The 18,221-nt window shown below is 38.0% G+C and overlaps 1 pseudogene; it reads right to left on the bottom strand.

Annotated features, from left to right (window-relative positions):
- Positions 1 to 13,538: 13,538 nt before the first annotated feature.
- On the bottom strand, positions 13,539 to 17,971 carry LOC144369354 (nucleophosmin pseudogene; annotated as a pseudogene).
- Positions 17,972 to 18,221: the final 250 nt, after the last annotated feature.

An 18,221-nucleotide genomic window follows, 5' to 3' on the forward strand; every position in this document is an offset into this window, starting at 1 on the left:
CCACCTCTTAATACTACACTGGGGACAAGGTTTCAATATATGAGTGCTGTGGGCTGGGGGAATACAGACATTCAGATCATGGTAATTGGTGAACAAGAGTTTCCATGATAATTGGATGTCTTTTAGGTAACACATGTGTAACCCAGTTTCTCCAGGCCATGTTAGTTAGGGGATTTAAATGGGATTATAGGATGAGCAGTAACTTCTGGAAGGGCCAGCTTCAAGGACTGCCCTCAGGAGGTTGGTGCTCGGTTTAATGCTCCTCTATTGCAATCATGAGACTCTTAAATTTAAAACAGTGAACTCATATTTCCACTTTACACTGGCTCTGCAAAATTTTTAAAAATTGTTTCTTTGTTTATTTTTATTTGTTCTTTTTAGTTGTATATGACAGTAGAGTATAATTTGACAAATCTTATTCTAATTAGGATCTCATTCTTGTGGTTGTACATGATGAAGAGATTCACTGTGCTGTGTTCGTATATGTAACATAGGAAAGTTATGACAGATTCATTCCACTGTCTTTCCTATGTCCATCTTCCCTCTCTTCCCTTTATTCCCCTTTGTCCTATCTACTGAATTTCTATTCTTCCCTTCCCCTCCTTGTTGTGTGTTAGCATCCACATATCAGAGAGAGCATTCAACCTTTATTTTGGGGGGATTGGCTTATTTCACTTAGCATAATGGTCTCCAGGTCCATCCATTTTTCTGGCAAATATCATAAGTCATTCTTTTATATGGTTGAATAATACTCCATTGTGTATATGTACCCTATTTTCTTTATTCATTCATCTGTTGAAGGGCACCTAGGTTGGTTCCACAGCTTAGCTATTGTGAATTGAACCATTATAAACATTGATGTGGCTGCATCACTATAGTATGCCGATTTTAAATCCTTTGGGTATATACTGAAGAGTGGGATAACTGGGTTAAATGATAGTTCTATTCCAAGTTTTCTGAGGACTCTCCATACTGCTTTCCAGAGTGATTGCACCAATTGCATTCCTACCAGCAATGTAGGAGTGCACCCTTTTTCCCCATATCCTGGCCAACATTTATTGTTATATGTACTCTTGATTGTTGCCATTCTGACTGGAGTGAGATGAAATCTCAGTGTAGTTCAAGGACAACATCATTCTAAATGGAGAAAAATTGAAAGCATTCCCTCCAAAAACTGGAACAAGGCAGGGATGCCCTCTTTCACTACTCTATTCAACACAGCCCTTGAAACTAGATTTAACTGCCAGAGCAATCAAACAGATGAAAGAACTTATAGGGATATAAATAGGAAAAGAAGAGCTAACTATCCCCATTTGCCCATGACATGATCCTATACTTAAAAGGGCCCTCCAAATTTTGTTTCCCATTTCTACTGCCCTTGTTAATCCAGTCCTGGAGCCTTCTCTCTGAGCCCCAGGGGGAGGTTTCCCAGAAGTGGATGAACCACTCAGTCACCTTCTTTGTACTTGCTTCATTTCCTTTCTTGCCCTAACTCGAATGCTGAGATCAGGATGTGAACACTGATGTCTGGCAGCCACAGGGAAGCTGAGGAAGGGTGCTGTGCTCCCTGGAGCCCCCAGGGCAGATGCCAGGCTGCTTGTTGTTATGGAAATATTTTCTTGTTCTCTGTGATACATTCTATCTCCTACCTCCAGGCCTCTCTGCTTGTGCCCTAGGGGTCTCACCATGCTCAGCATACAAGCTGTTTTTCAAACATCTGCATGTGGCCTTCTCTCCTCTCTTGGACCCTGGACAGTATTCCTGCCCCCTTGTCTCCCCCTCCTCTGCTACACCTTCTTCAGAGCTTCCGTTCTCCACTCTGGACACCTTCTTCTCCACAGAGCATAGTGTTTGTTTCCCTCTGAACCCTTTACTGCCCATGGATGGGCACCAGGCAAATAAGAATTACATTAGCCAACTCTGTTTTCCAGATCTTTATCCCCCGAGTATATTAATTGAGGCAACAAAGGTGGGGACTTCTCTAGGCAAAATAAGTTGGGAAACTGCATTAAAAAAATGAAAGAATACAAAAAGAAAAAAAAAGGGAGACAGACCTCAACGGATCAGTGATGCTTTATTAAGCAGCAGAGAGGCACATTTTCAAGGGGAAAATGGCAATGGGCTACAACAGGGGTCTGAGTTTTGCAGGATTTAGCAGGGCCACATCGTGGGAGGAGTTGGTCAGTTACTCCTGGAGGGCTTACTTTCAGTGGACAGGGGAATTTTGGCAGATAAGAGAGATTGTGCAAAAACAGACAAAGACACATCAAAGAAAGAAAACTTCGTCATTGTAATGTCATGTGTAGCTAATAAAAAAAAACTAAAATTAAAAAAAAAGAAAAGAAAACTTCAGACCAATATCTCTAATGAACATAGATGCAAAAATTCTCAATAAAATTCTGGCAAATCGAATACAAAAACATATCAAAAAGATCGTGCACCATGATCAAGTGGGATTCATCCTAGGGATGCAAGGTTGGTTCAACATATGGAAATCAATAAATGTAATTCATCACGTCAATAGGCTTAAAGATAAGAATCATATGATCATCTCAATGGACGCAGAAAAAGCATTTGACAAAATACAGCATCCCTTTAAGTTCAAAACACTAGAAAAACTAGGGATAACAGGAACATATCTCAACATCATAAAGGCTATCTATGCTAAGCCTCAGGCCAACATCATTCTAAATGGAGAAAAATTGAATACATTCCCTCTAAAAACTGGAACAAGACAGGGATGCCCTCTTTACCACTTCTATTCAACATAGTTCTTGAAACACTGGCCAGAGCAATTAGACAGACAAAAGAAATTGAAGGGATATGTATAGGAAAAGAAGAACTTAAATTAGCTCTATTTGCTGATAATATGATTCTATACCTAGAAGACACCCCCCCAAAAAAAAATTCCACCAGAAAACTTCTAGAACTAGTAAATGAATTCAGCAAAGTAGCAGGATATAAATCAACACCTATCAATCAAAAGCATTCTGTATATTAGTGACAAATCCTCTGAGAAGGAAATAAGGAAAACTACCCCATTCACAATATATTTAAAAAAAAAATAGGATACTTGGGAATCAACGAAAGAGATGAAAGATCTATACAATGAAAACTACAGAACCTTAAAGAGAGAAATCAAAGAAGACCTTAGAAGATGAAAAGATCTACCTTGCTCTTGGATAGGCAGAATTAATATTATCAAAATGGCCATACTCCCAAAAGCACTATACAAATTTAATGCAATTCCCATCAAAATCCCAATGGTATTCCTCATAGAAATAAAAAAAGCAATCATGAAATTCATCTGGAAAAATAAGAGACCCAGAATAGCTAAAGCAATCCTTAGCAGGAAGAGTGAAGCAGGTGGCATCGCTATACCAGACCTTAAACTATACTACAGAGCAATAGTAACAAAAACAGCATGGTATTGGCACCAAAACAGGCTGGTAGACCAATAGTATAGAAATCACAAAATTACAATTATCTTATATTAGACAAAGGAGCGAAAAACATGCACTGGAGAAAAGATAGCATCTTCAACAAATGGTGCTGTGAAAACTGGAAATCCATATGCAAGAAAATGAAATTAAATCCCTATCTCTCACCATGCACAAAATTTATTTCAAAATGGATCAAGTACCTAGGAATTAAACAAGAAACTCTGCATCTAATAGAAGAAAAAAGTAGGGTATATAAAGAACACAAAAAGCTAAACACCGAAAAAACAAATAACCCAATCAACAAATAGGCCAAGGACCTGAATAGACTTCTTAGAAGAGGATATACAATCAATCAACAAATATATGAAAAAATGCTCATCATCTCTAGCAATCAGAGAAATGAAAATCAAAACTACTTTAAGATGTCATTTCACTCCAGTCAGAATGGCAGCTATTATGAAGACAAACAACAATAAGTGTTGGCAAGGATGGCGGGGAGGGGGGTGGGGAGGTACACTCATACATTGCTGGTGGGACTGCAAATTGGCGAAGCCAATTTGGAAAGCAGTATGGAGATCCCTTGGAAATCTGGGAATGGAACCACCATTTGACCCAGCTAATCATCTCCTCGGACTATACCCAAAGGACTTAAAAACAGCCTGCTACAGGGACACAGCCACATCAATGTTTTTAGCATCACAATTCACAATAGCTAAACTATGGAGCCAATCTAGATGCCCTTCAGTGGATAAATGGATTAAAAAAATGTGGCATATATATACACAATGGAATTTTACTCAGCATTAAATAAGAACAAAATCATGGCATTTGCAGGTAAATGGATGGCATTGGAGAAGATAATGCTAAGTGAAGTTAGCCAATCCCCCCCAAAACAAATGTTTTCTCTGATATAAGGAGGCTGACTCATGGTGGGGTAGGGAGGGGGAGCATGGGAGGAATAGATTAATTCTAGATAGGGAAGAGGGGTGGGAGGGAAAGGGAGGGGGCAAGGGATTAGCAAGGATGGTGGAATGTGATGGTCATCATTATACAAAGTACATGTATGAAGACTTGAATTGGGTGTCAGCATACTTTATAAACAAACAGAGATATGAAAAATTGTGGTATATATGTGTATTAAGAATTGTAATGCAAAAAAGTACATGTATAAAGGCATGAATTGGCGTGAACATACTTTATATAGAGAGATATGAAAAATTGTGCTCTCTATATATAATAAGAATTGTAATACATTCCACTGCTGTCGTGTATGTAAAAAAAATAAAATCAATAAAAGATGAGAGAGAGAGAGAGAGAGAGAGAGAGAGAGAGAGAGAGAGAGAGAGATTGTGAAAGGTGAGATTCCTGAGCTCCCTTTTCCCAGAAGGGTTTTCTAAGTCTCCATTTCCTTCACTTATTATGATATGCTCTTGAAGATTTAACTAGTTATTACTAGGTGTGTTGAAAGAATGGGAGGAGCTATTTAACTGAATGTAACCCAGTGTTTCCTAAGTTAAACTGGGCATTCCATACTCTCCCCATCCCTGTGCCCCCATCTGACATGCATACTAGTGCACACAGGTGCACGTGTGCATCAACATGATTCAGATGGCATTCTTGGGTGATGCTCTCTTAGAATATAACAAAGAAAGTTGATTAAACAAATTCTGAACACAGTTGAATATTTCTTTGAGGATTTTTAGGGTGCTAGTAGTTATCTTTTGACCTCTGAACAAATGGAAACTAATCATAGTCTGAATCATGTTTAAAATATCGTAAAGACATTAATGGAGCCTCATATAGAACTAGGCATATAGTAAATCCTCTAGACTGATTGAATTATCGAGTTTATAGAAACTCTTGGGGCCTCAGTTTTGTATACTTAGAGAGGTTAGATTAGGTGATCTCTGATCTCACTTAATGAATATCTAGCGTCTTTTTTTTGCCAGGCACTGAGACAGGAGGAGTGGGCCCCTCCCCCAACAACTCGCTATTCAGTAGGAAACAGGCAATTAAAAATAAGTCTGAGACTATGTGATATTGTTACAAGAGGTACATACTAAGATTTATGGAAGTAAAGAGAAGGGTTGGGTCTTAAAGACTGGGTAAGAGTTCATTAGGATGAGAAGATACAGGGAAAAGTCCATAGAGTCCTAAAGCACTGAAATTTTCAGACCCTCCTAGGACTAAGTTCTCTGTATAATGTTGTGGCAACGTGCATAATGCAAATTTATACTTCACAACTCAGAGTTCCATATGTTGGATCTCCTTTACTGTGGTTTCCATGTGAGGCAATATTCTGGAAAATTGAGAAAATCAAGAGTTACTTGATAATAGTAATGAATCCCACTTCCCTTCAAGACAGATGCCAGAAAGTCCAGCCAGTGGCTGAGCAGTTCCTGTCCTGCCCATGGTTCCTAGGCCGCTCATTTCTGTCCTTTGAGTACAAGGTCTGGTCAGCTCAGGAGGGTCTCTCCAGATCCTATTGTCTCAGGCGCTCGTGTGTGTACGTGTGTGTGTGCATATGTGTGTGTGTGTTGTGTATGTGTGTGTGTGTGTGAGTGATACTGGGGATTGAACCTAGATCCTTGCACATAGTAAGCACATGCTTTACAAGTGAGTTCGCCCCTCCCCTACCCCATTCTCTCAGACCATTTTGAATCCGGTTCTACAGCTCCCCAGGTCTTGTTGCAGCTTTTAGGATTCTATGGCAAGTTCTAATAATGTAGCCTACTGGAGTGTGGGGGTGGGGGTGGGGGGAGAGAAACATAGTGACAGATTACTAAGATTCTCCTACTTCAACTTGGAATCTATGCTTTTGAATCCAGTTGCTTTCCTTCCCTGTCTCCAGGGCAAACTCCATGTTTATCCAGTGGTGGCGCATCTGTTTTGCAGTGCAAAGACTGTATCAGGAAGATGAAGGTACAGGGTGGTTCTCCTGGGCAACGGGTAAACTTTGTACTTCTATTACTCATGAAAAGAATATTAAAAGGCAAGAAAAGCTGCTGCCACAGCCTCCTTCTCCAGAACTCATATGTAGATATGGTCTACCACCATGGTTATTTATTGGTTCAGAATGTTTCTTTCCAATGCGATCTCAGGATAAATTCTGATTATTGCTTTGTTTTATACATGGTACTAAAGCACTAAAATGAGGTACTTAATACTAAACTCAAACATGATGAATAATAACCAACTGGTGATACCCTAATATGTGTGCAATTTGAGGTCAAAGCCTCATGTTCTCCAAAAGAAGTGACTCATTAAGTAGCTTTGGCAAGAATTATTTTAAAATAAACTCTTCTGCAGGAACTGTCACCTAAAAAAGAATAGGGGTTTAAAGGTATGGACCAAAAATAGGCTGATTTTAGATTCTTGAGAAATTTTTTTTGAAAAGTAAGGGACAGTTACTCAGGATTGAGAGGGTGCCCTGAGGTAAGGGTGCAGGAAAAAGACAAGCAGAGCAAAGCCATTAAACAGATGGGAGAGAAAAATCGAGGACACATTTTGAAATTTGCTTGGATTTTTATCTCAGCTGATCATGCTAAAAGTTAATTTCTTTTAAAAAAAATATTTATTTATTTATTTTTATGTGGTGCTGAGGATTGAACCCAGTGCCTCACCCATGGGAGGCAAGCACTCTACCACTGAGCCCCAACCCCAGCTCCTAAAATTTAATTTCTTAATTTTTATTTGGCTAAATGTGTCCAACATCCAAGTAACACTATGTACAGTCCACACAGTGGAGTACTATATAGATATAAAAAAGAATGAGAGGAGCTGGGGCTGTAGCTCAGTGGTAGAGTGCTTGTCTCACATGTGTGATAAGCACTGGGTTCGATTCTCAGCACTGTGTATAAATAAAATACAATAAAGGTCCATTAACAACTAAAAAATATATTAAAAAAAAAGAATGAGAAATGTATGGAGTGATTCTTAGACTATATGATTAATGTAAACAAAGCCAGATTTAGGGAAAAAAAAAGTGTCTAGCAATTGCTACTATTTTATCTAAGAAGGAAACATAATGTTTTTTAAGTGAAAGAATAAGTCACTTTCTTTCTTTTTCTCTTTTCCTTCTGCAGTACTGGGGTTAAACCCAGGGGGCTTGATGCATGCTAGGCAAAGCACTGTGCCACTAAACTACATCTCCAATGCCACAAATCTTTGGTTTTGTTTGTTTGTTTTGTTTTAATTTTTTGTAGCTATAGATGGACAGAATGCCTTTATTTTATTTGTTTTTTTTTTAATGTAGTGCTAAGGATAGAGCCCAGTGCTTCACATATGCCAGACAAGTGCTCTGCCACTGAGCTACAGTCCCAGCCCCAAATCTTTTTTTTTTTAATATTTATTTTTTAATTGTAGTTGGACACAATACCTTTATTTCACTTATTTATTTTTATGTGGTGCTGAGGATCGAACCCAGGGTCTCGCACGTGGGAGGTGAGCGCTCTACCACTGAGCCACAATCTCAGCCCCAAATCTTTGTTTTTTAAGTCACATTTTTTGGTCTGATGTGGTGATGCACACCTGTAACCCCTGCTGCTTAGAGACCGAGGCAGGAGGACTACAAATTTGAGGCCAGTATGGGCAATTTAGTGAGATCTTGTCTCAAAATAAAAATATAAAAAGGGATGGAGTGTCGTTCAGTAGCAGACTTGGGGGAGATCTTTAAGATTATCCACCCTACTCTCTCTTCTGATGCTTGAACCACCTCTCAGCTGTCTCTTAATTTTGTTGCCGTGTTCTACAAGATTACCTTCAGCCCATTCCAATTTTGATAGCATTGCCTATAAGCAATCTCTTTCTTACACTGAGTAGAAATCTGTTTCCCTGGATCTTTTTCTCCCCATAGATTAGAGCCCTAACCACACCTTCCTACAACAACAGCCCCTCAAATATTTGAAAATAAGCATTCACCTGTCCTTCTCACCCTCATCCCAGCTGAAACAGCCCAGCACCTGTTCAATTTTCCAGCACTTGTGCCTGGTTCCCAGTCATCTGGCTGCTCTGCTCCAATCTCAGAACAGTTTCACTTTAAATTACTGTTCTGGAGTCAAGAGATCTGGGTGGGGCCTGACAGTTGCAGAGAACAGCAGGGCTACCACTTCCCTTGTATCAGTTACCGCATTTCTGGTTATGCGGGCAGGATGGTGGGTGGGAGCCTATGCATACATGCTTGCAAGAGCCAATGTTAAATTTTCAAGAATTTCCTGCCTGGGCTGGTGGTGTAGATTAGAGGTAGAGTGCTTGCTTTTCATGTGTAAGGCTGGAGGTTGGAGCTCCAGGGCCAACAAAACAAAACAAAAACTTTGGAGCCAGTTATTAAATGCAGCCTTAATTGAAAGTTAAGTTTCAAAAACATACAATTAGATATATTAAAAATGAAGGTAATAAATACTTAAAGCTCATCCTTTCATAATTTACTGCATTTCATTATCTCTTGAAGTTATCCACGCCTATCGTGTCTGTGGGGTGAAAAGACCACATGTTATGCTATTGCATATCTCTTCCAAACTCTGCATTCAGAGGCATGGAGTTGGTAGCTTGAAACTGGCTGTGATGGGAGTATTTACACTACAGAAATTGGCAAGTGCTATAAATCAAGCCCCAACTCCCACCCCAGAGCCAGTTATTGAGTTATTTAACTCTCACCCCCATGCCACAGCATACTGCCTAATTTTTTTTTTTTTACAACCACATTGTACATCTGATACAAATAGTCTAAGACTCTTAGGTACTGCTTAAACCTCATCCCAGCCTAAACAGTAATCTTTTCTTGCTGGTGTATTTAGCTCCTTAAACCTCATATTAATCATTTTTAAATTTTATCTTTTTAAATTCAACTCACTGATTTTCATTCTGTTTTCCAGGTGTTCCTCATACCTCCAGCTTGAGGTTACCTATAAATTTGATGAGCACACCTGTGTATTTGTTCTTACAGAATTTACAAGGGGCAGATGAAAGATAACACCCTGTGATTCACTATTATATATTGCTTGCAGTTTGTCATCAACTCATTAGACAGCACCTGTGCACTGGTTACTAATTCATCCAGGGTGCCAGAATTTAGTTCCTAGTTCTCCATCTTGTCCAAGAGAGTATCATGAAAAGTTTTGGTAAAAAATATTTAAACTAATGACAAAATTATCTAGATATATGTCCATTCCCTAAGCTCCTGGGCTGGTCGTCATGTCAAAAAGAAGAGAGGGCTGGGTTATGGCTCAGTGGTAGAGTGTTCATCTAGCACTTGTGAGGCACTGGGTTTGATCCTCAGCACCACATAAAAAAATAAAAATAAATAAAAAAATAAAGATATTATGTCCACCTACAACTAAAACATGTTTAAAAAAGAAAGAAAAGAAAAAGAGGAGAAAAATTAGCCCTGGCTGGTTCTTAGTGAACTCACCTGGATCTTACTCATTACTTCACCTTGTGCCTGAAACTAATCCCTAAGTCACCATTCTACAATGTTGCCCCTGAGGTTACAGATAATTATCTACAGAATTTCAGACTTTGCCCTCCTTTTTCTGAAAATCCAAATATTTAATGCCACCAGCCTTCTGGTATCCCTTCTATTCTCAATGATGTCCCAAACATCAATGGTGATTGTTTGGTGACCCCAAAACAACGTTTCCCAGGACCATAAGACGTTATTCCTCAAAGCTAGGGGCTTGACCTCACTTGGAACAGCTCTGGATTCTCACATTCTATTACTGCATTTTGGGTTTCTTTTATTTCTTTCTTTCCCTTTTTCTTTTCAAACAAATTTTATTCCCTCTCTCTATTTCTCTTCAACTTACTCATTTTATGTGGAGGAGAAATGTTTTTGTCCTGAAAGTCAGAAGCTAAAGAGAATTGAAGAGCTGTTTTCTCTATGTCCACCATCTTTAGTGGCCCCAAACTACAGCTAATATCCTTTATTTGATGTTATTCCTCACACTAGAATGGAACACCAAATGACACCCACAACACAATTGTGCAGCCTCAGAATTACTTGAACTTATTCAGTGATTTAGCTTTCTGGTACAACTACATCCCAGAGAGATTCTGCCACAAGTAATGGCAACTTGATGGTGGGACAGATATTTAATAAGAGATTCCTGACTTCCCAGGAGCTAAGAGGCCACATACCTGTTTGAATTTGTGACAAGTTCTTTACCTCCTGAAGTGTAGCATGGTATAGAATAGTCTTTAAAATTTCAATCAATTTAAAGAAATTTTAATTAATTTTGAGAAATTTTCATCTGAAACTTTTGACAAAACTGTACAATACTTCAGATCACACAATCACAACCAAGGAGATCCACAAAAAAATTGAAGGACTCAATATATTTAGAAGGTTTTTGTCTTTGATTTTACTTAGCTGACCTTTAACACAAGACAACTTCTCGTTACATGGCATTCTTTTACCTGGAACTCTGTAAGTGGCCTTTATGCACAGTTTCAGAAAAATGCTAACGATGCTTATCAGATTCAACCCTGAGGCCCTGAATGAGGAGATATGAAAACTACATTTTCCACTTTGTTCTGCCATAAGCAGCTGTGAAGTTTTGGACAAATCCCCTTGCTTCTTTTGTTCACATTCAAATATTTTTCCTTCCAAGTCCAAGAGAAGAGAGCAGTATAATACCCAGCTATCCTGTCTACGGGTTCTTGGCTGTATCCATCTACTGTCTGTAGTAGGTGCGTGAATGTGCAGGTCTGGCTGGAGGCATGGGGAAGAAGAGGGTGTTGGTAAGGCAAAGAGGAGGAGGAGGGTCTTGGTAAGGAAAGGCAGAGAGGAACAAGAGGGTGGCCCATACCATTCCTCCTAGGTTTCTCATGGGAGGTAGTTTTAAAACAAAGCAAAGTCAACCTATGAAAACAAGATAATAATAAAGGAGAAAGTAAAGGTTGTTAGCCAAATCCATCTCATAATCATTCTTCCTGTCCCTACAAAGCTATCTAAGCTGAGATCTTATTAGTGGACCTCCATTTCCAGTAAACATCACTCAGAACAAAAACGGGAAGCTCCCACATGTAGCCACTGGAAAGAGTCCCAGATGCAGGAAGAGGGCTGAATGACACCATGCAGAAAGCCATGCAGGGGGAAGGTTTGCAGATCAGAACAGCTCACCTAAGAATTTTTCTCACTTGGAGTTAGTGTCCAGTATATAGCAGGCCCATGTTTCTTAGAAAATATATTTCTTGACAAATGCATGCATGTTTAACCCAAAGGTAGAAGCGTGTATATCTCTTGGACATTGTTCAAATGCTAAGGAAAATGTTATTTGTGGCTTTCTCTGTGTGTAAACATTTAATCAAAACACAAGAAAAAATATAGACAAATATTATTGTCCCTGTGTATCTGTATTGTCCCTGTGTATCTTTGCTTTAAAAAATAACTTTGTTATTTTAGTTAAAAAAATGATATGTTTATTGCAAATTATCAGAACAATCAGAAAAGGACAAAGAAGATCATAATGATAACCTGAAGTTTCCTGACCCAGAAATAAATACTGACAAATAATACAGAATTTTGGTAAGAACTCTGGGCATTTTCTTATATGTGTGTATGTTTAATTTTACACAAGTGCCTTGTTCTTTATTTGCTGTATTGTATTTCTCCTTCTTCCTCAATAATGCCACTAATCACTTCAAATGTTACCAAGTATATAGTGTGCCTTTTAAGGACTCCGTAATTTTTCATTTTATTTTGTTGTTCCATATACTAAGTTAATCCCATATGGATGGAAATATAGGTTGATGAGAAAGAAATTTTAAGCTTCGAAAGAAATGTTATGTAAAGAATATCAAGTTATGTAAAGTAACTGATTTGCACAAGCATCTGGTTTAGTTGTTCAGATGCAAAAGCTCAAAATAGTGTATGCAAAAAGAGAGGTTTTATACACGTGTAAGATGTATCTTCATGATTATACCAAGCCATTAAATAGAATTAACTGTTTTAAAAATCAAGAATGAATCACAAAGTAAAACTCAATAGATTTGACAATAGATAAGTATAAAATGTGATGTAAAAAATTTAAAAACAATAAACAACTTATAAAATAGCCATAGCTGATGTGACAAAGGTTTAAAATATGAATATATAAAGAGCTCATAGAAACAGAAAAGGATAGTAACTCACAATTTAAAAATAGTCAACTAATGGTTTATAAATAATTCAAATGGTTTAAAAATATAATATAGCTCAATATCATTATTAACTAAAAAATGAAATTAAAAAATAGCTTTTTGAATAGTATGAAAGATTTTAACATTGAGCTAATACATATCAAATAGTAATCCATATTAAATTACCTCAGTACTTAGTAAAAACTAAGTGCCTAATGAATATTACATCTTATTTTTACTCAGTGGTGGTAACATATTTCTGTTGAAAGTATAAATTTGTAATGCCTTAACATAATCCAAGAGTCCAAAAGTATTTATATATTTTTTCTTTTCTTTTCTTTTTCTTTTTTTGTTTGTTTGTTTCTTTCTTTCTTTCTCTTTTTTTTTTTTTGAGACAGGGTCTCTCTATGCTGCCCAGGGTGGATTCAAACTCCTGAGCTCAAGTGATCTTCCTGCCTCAGCCTCTTGAGTATCTGAGGCTATAGGCACATGCCACAGTGCCAGGCAAAATGTTTATCATTTTGACCTAGTTATTCTATTTCCAGAACTCTGTAACTTTATCCCAAAATAATAATCTCATAAGCGGACAAAGCCTTTATACATAAAAAGAAAATCACAACATTATTTATAACAAAATTTATTTATAACAAAAATTATAAATGGTCTAAGTGTTATTGGCTAAAAAGATGTCATGCTTTTTTTTTAGCTCAAGGCCCATGAGAGATATTCCTAGAAGAAAAGGCAGGTTAACAAGAGAAAAGCAGGGGCTAGGGTTGTGGCTCAGCAGTAGAGCACTTGCCTAGTACATGCAAGATGCAGGTTTCCTTCCTCAGCACTACATAAAAATAAATGAATAAAATAAAGGTATTGTGTCCAGCTACAACTAAAAATAAAAAATAAAAAAACAAGAAAACTAATTATTAAATCAAAGTTTTACATGACCTAGAGTCTTCAGAAATGAAGACCTAAAGACCCAGGGAGAATTGTATTTTTATGCTTTGGTTCAATGAAGAATGGGCAGTTATGTGGAGACTTGATTGGACAAAAGGGTATGATCTAATGGTAATAGACTGGGAATGAACACGCAAGGCCAGTCTGCCCGTGTTTTTCTTAACCTCTCTATGTCATGCTCCTTCCTTGAGGCGTAGGACGTGACACCTGTCACATGGATGTCCTCAAGGGAGAAGGGGGAAAAATCACAGTGACATTTCTAGGTTTATTGCTTTCTTTGGAAGGAGAAGAAGTCTAGTTTCTAACTGCCTTGGGGAAGAAGAATTCTAGCTTCTATGATGTCCTTTGGGCGAATACCGGGGGAAGGAGAGAGGAAGACACAAAATTAGTGAGAATTTCTTGCTTCTAACGCCTTTCTACTCTCCTTCTAAGTACTTGGCTTGCCAGCTGGATATGGTGTCGTGCCAGTAGTCAAAGCTACTCTGGGGACTGAGTTGGGAGGATTTCTTGAGCCCAGGAGTTTGAGCCTAGCCTGGGTAATAAAGCAAGACTCTGCCTCAAAAAACAGCAATCAACAAAACAAAACTTAGCATGTCAACGTGCCATATTTTGAGGCATCATGCTCTGAGCTCTGACAATGTTCAACAGTAAAGGATTGATTAAGCAAATTTTGGTGTAATCATAAGATAGAATACTCTGGAGGCATTTAAATTTTTATTTATGAAGAATTTTTATAACATAGTTTAAAACATAAGATATAAATACTGGAGATACAGCTCAGTGTGGCAGGCCACTTGCCTAGCATGCACAAGGCACCAGCTCTGGGGGATGGAGATATATATTTATATATGTTGTTAAACTGCTTCTGTTAAGTTTAATTTTTTTATTCATTCATATATTTATTGAGCACCACCATCTATCTCTAGTAGTAAGGAAGCTAAGAGGTGATTAAAACACTGTTAAAGTCAAAGGTAATGGAAGGCAGTATGTAAGGTTCACTGTGTCACAGCAATCCAAATAAAGTGCCTTAGGAAATCAGGGGGGATTGTTCCCAGCCTGGAATGGGGTGTGGGTGGCAAATTAGGACAGGGGCTTGAGATTAAAACAGCCTGGATTGTTGATGGTACTCAGTATGGATAGTACTTGTCTTTCCTTTTCTTTTCTCCCCATCTTTGGGCTTTACTTACCAGTAGCATCCAGGGTTACTTGTTTACATTTTTGCTTTAATGTCTTCTACAGAACTGGATCTTTTTGGTATTTTAGGATTCTTAACCTTTTGGCCTTCGTATTGATGATTTTAATTTTTTTCCCATCCTGTTTTGATTTTTGTGCTTTTTTTGGCTGGAGTAGCTTGTATAAATTTATTTAAGGGAAATTTTTCTTCAGTTTTTTCATCAGAATACCCATCCTCCTCTTCCTCCTTCTTCTCCTCATCATCTTCAGCAGCAGCAAGCTTTCCTTTCTTCCATGGATACTAGCTACCACTTCCAGGGGAAAATGGTTCTGCAGATATACTTAAGTTTTAGATCTTCCTCCTCTTCATCTTCTGACTCTGCATTTTCCTCCACAGCTAAATCAGACCGATAACATGCACAGGCTAAGAATTACACTTCAACCTTAAGACCATGTCATGTCAGAGCCCCTAAGGGAAACCAGTTGGCTATACAGATATTTTAAAGGTTGCCAGTATTACTTTAGTTGGACTGCCTTCATAATTCATGGCCTCTCTTTCAACAATGTGTAATTCATTTGTGTGTGTGTGTGTGTGTGTAAACCAAACTGACCATTCTTAATGATAACTGGTGCTCATTTTCATTGCTATCCACTTTAAGGTGATAATATTTGTCAGTCTTTTGCTCACAACTGAAAAGATATTTTGGGACCCTCAGGGGGTTCATGTCCAGTCCATTGAATCTTCCATAGGGTAGTGACATGTACTTAGGTGAGAGAAAAGATGGATAGAAATAAGGACTTCTACCCCAGAGAACAGATGCCCAGGACAGAAACATGCCAGGGCAAGTTTTATTTTTAATTTACTTTTAAGGAGAAATTCTTTTATTCACTTGTTTCTGAGCCCACTATTCTAGACAATGCATCTTAACATTAATACATTCTATTACTTACATTTGTCACATTTCAAAACAACTTTGAGGCAGCAAATATCATTATTATTTAGTAATTAACTTTTCAAAACTTTTTATTATGGTTAAAATATATATAACATAAAATTTACCATTTTAACCCTGTTTAAGTGTCTAGTTCAGTAGCATTGAGTTCATTCACAGTGTGAATCACCACCATCTATCCCTAGGACTTTTTCATCTTCTCCAACTTCTGTTAAACCGTAACTCTGTATTCCCCCTACCCCTCAGGCTCTGGTACCCACCATTCTACTTCCTGCTCTGTGTTAAATTTTGTTCAGTTTAACATTCTAAATTAATTTTTATTTAGTTGGTTCCTTGTCTGGTTTGGAAGAACCAAAATAAAAAAGCTAAAATTTTTTAAAATGAAGGTGACATTCATGCACAATAAAATGCGGAGCAATCCATTTAAAATATAGAAATTTTCATTTATCTTTATATGACTATATGTGTGATAGAGCATTTTCAGCACTACTGTATAGTCATGAGACTCAGGTACCTCTTTATTTTGAAGTCACATTGTATGCCTAAGTGAAATGGAGAATACAAAACTAAATGTAGTGAGCTGATTACATAAAAAATACTAGCTGGACATGGTAACACACGCCTGTAATCTCAGAAACTTAGGAGCCTGAGGCTGGAGGATCACAAGTTTAAGATGTGACTCAGCAGTTTGGTAAGACCTTCAACAACTTAGACCCTCAGCAACTTAGATCCTGCATCTCAAAATTAAAAAAAAAAAAAAAATTAGGGCTGGAGTTGTGGCTCAGCGGTAGAGTGCTTGCCTAGCACATGTGAGGCCCTGGGTTCAATCCTCAGCACCACATAAAAATAATAAATAAATATATTGTGTCCAACTACAACTAAAAAATATTTTTAAAAAAATTAAAAGGACTAGGGGTAGCTCAGTTGTAAAGTGTCCCTGGATTCAATCCCTGGTGCCAAAATCAAAACAACAACAACAAAAAGTTTTGTGTAGAAATAGATTGTCAAGGAGAAAACAGAAAGTAAAAATGCCTTCCTACACATACAGTGGTGCAATTTTTGAAATGAGATTTTAAAAAATAATGCTATCACATGTTGGAGAACAGATGATAATGATGATGATTTTGATTTTGAGTCAGAGGCTTGCTCTGTGGTCCAGGCTGACCTTGAACTCATGGGCTCAATTGATCTTCTTGCCTCAGCCTCTCAAGTAACTGGGAGCAACAGATTACTTTTTGTTGTAAGGAAAATGTAGAGAATAGGTATCAAAATGGGTTAACAAACCACAGAGAAAGGGCTGATAGTATCTTATCTTTCAATATTTCTAGAAAATCTTCCATTATAAAACCTTTTCCACAGCCTAACCAATTTGAATCTTGAAAGCATATTTTTTCTTTCCTGTAAACAAACACAGAAATCACTGAGTACTTCTGCAGAAAGACTGACCTATAAAATGACCACTATATTTCTATATATTAGGTACATGTTCCTTTGTTAGTTTGCTCAGGAACAAAAGCAAATGTTCATAGTTTGCTTTTATCAATTCATAATTCTCCACTTAGTCACAGTATGTTCCCATTGATTACACACAGGATAAAAATAGAAAACCCTGAGATGGTACCTTTGCCAGAGGACTTTCTGAATAAGAAAGTTTTATATGGGGGGGTGGGTGGATGTAAGAATTTAGTTTGAAATGTTTAGATGGCAGGAAACAACAGCAGAATCCATTTCTCATGAGAGTGGAATTATTTGAAATTAAGCTCAAGTCCTAAAAATTCTGAATACCTGCTATCAGCCCCTTGCAAATGAGCCACATTTCCCAGGGCCTGGCAGCTAGAATGCTGGCAGAGGTGGGGACCTGAAAGACGCTGGCACACACCTCTTCCCTGTGCAGCTATTTTACGTCCTCTCAGTAGCCCACTCAAGTGCTGATAATGGCTTGGATCAAGTCAACAAAGGCATCTTGGACACCTCCTTTGTGCCAGGCACAGTGTACTCTAAGGTCACACAGAAGTGGCAGAGGGATAAGAAACACAGGAGGAAGCCAACTAGGAGTATGGGGAGGGACCTGCTCTGCATTCCCCTAAATCCTTCATCCTAAAGCCCCACTGGCTATACCAGGGGACTGTGCAGGGAAAGGAACAAGGTGGGACAGATTCAGTGCAGTCTCATGTCTCCCCCAATGTCTGCAGAGAGGCAGAATCCCAGAGGGACTCTCCAAGCCTAGAGTCCTGTTTGGCACTAGGCCTAGAGACCAAATAAGGAAGGTAGTGCAGAAGTCAGTTCCTACTGAGGAAGGCAGCAGGTCAGTAATATATATATATATATATTCTTTGAAAAAAAAGTTGGTTATGCATACCAACTGACTATATAGAAAGAAAAAAATACATCAAGTCCCATATACCCATATCAGTTTCATCAAATCTTAATAAACTGTTTGATTTTGAAAAAGGAATAAAGTGATATCACTGAGATCATATACTATTCTCTTCCCAAACCTGTTTGTTTCCTTCCTTCTCTTCCTGTGATTAACCGTAATTCTTTTTTCTTTCTTTCTTTCTTTTTGGTACTAGGGATTGAACCC

Source organism: Ictidomys tridecemlineatus, chromosome 12 (genome assembly GCF_052094955.1).
Source record: "Ictidomys tridecemlineatus isolate mIctTri1 chromosome 12, mIctTri1.hap1, whole genome shotgun sequence".
Classification (NCBI taxonomy): Eukaryota; Metazoa; Chordata; class Mammalia; order Rodentia; family Sciuridae; genus Ictidomys; species Ictidomys tridecemlineatus.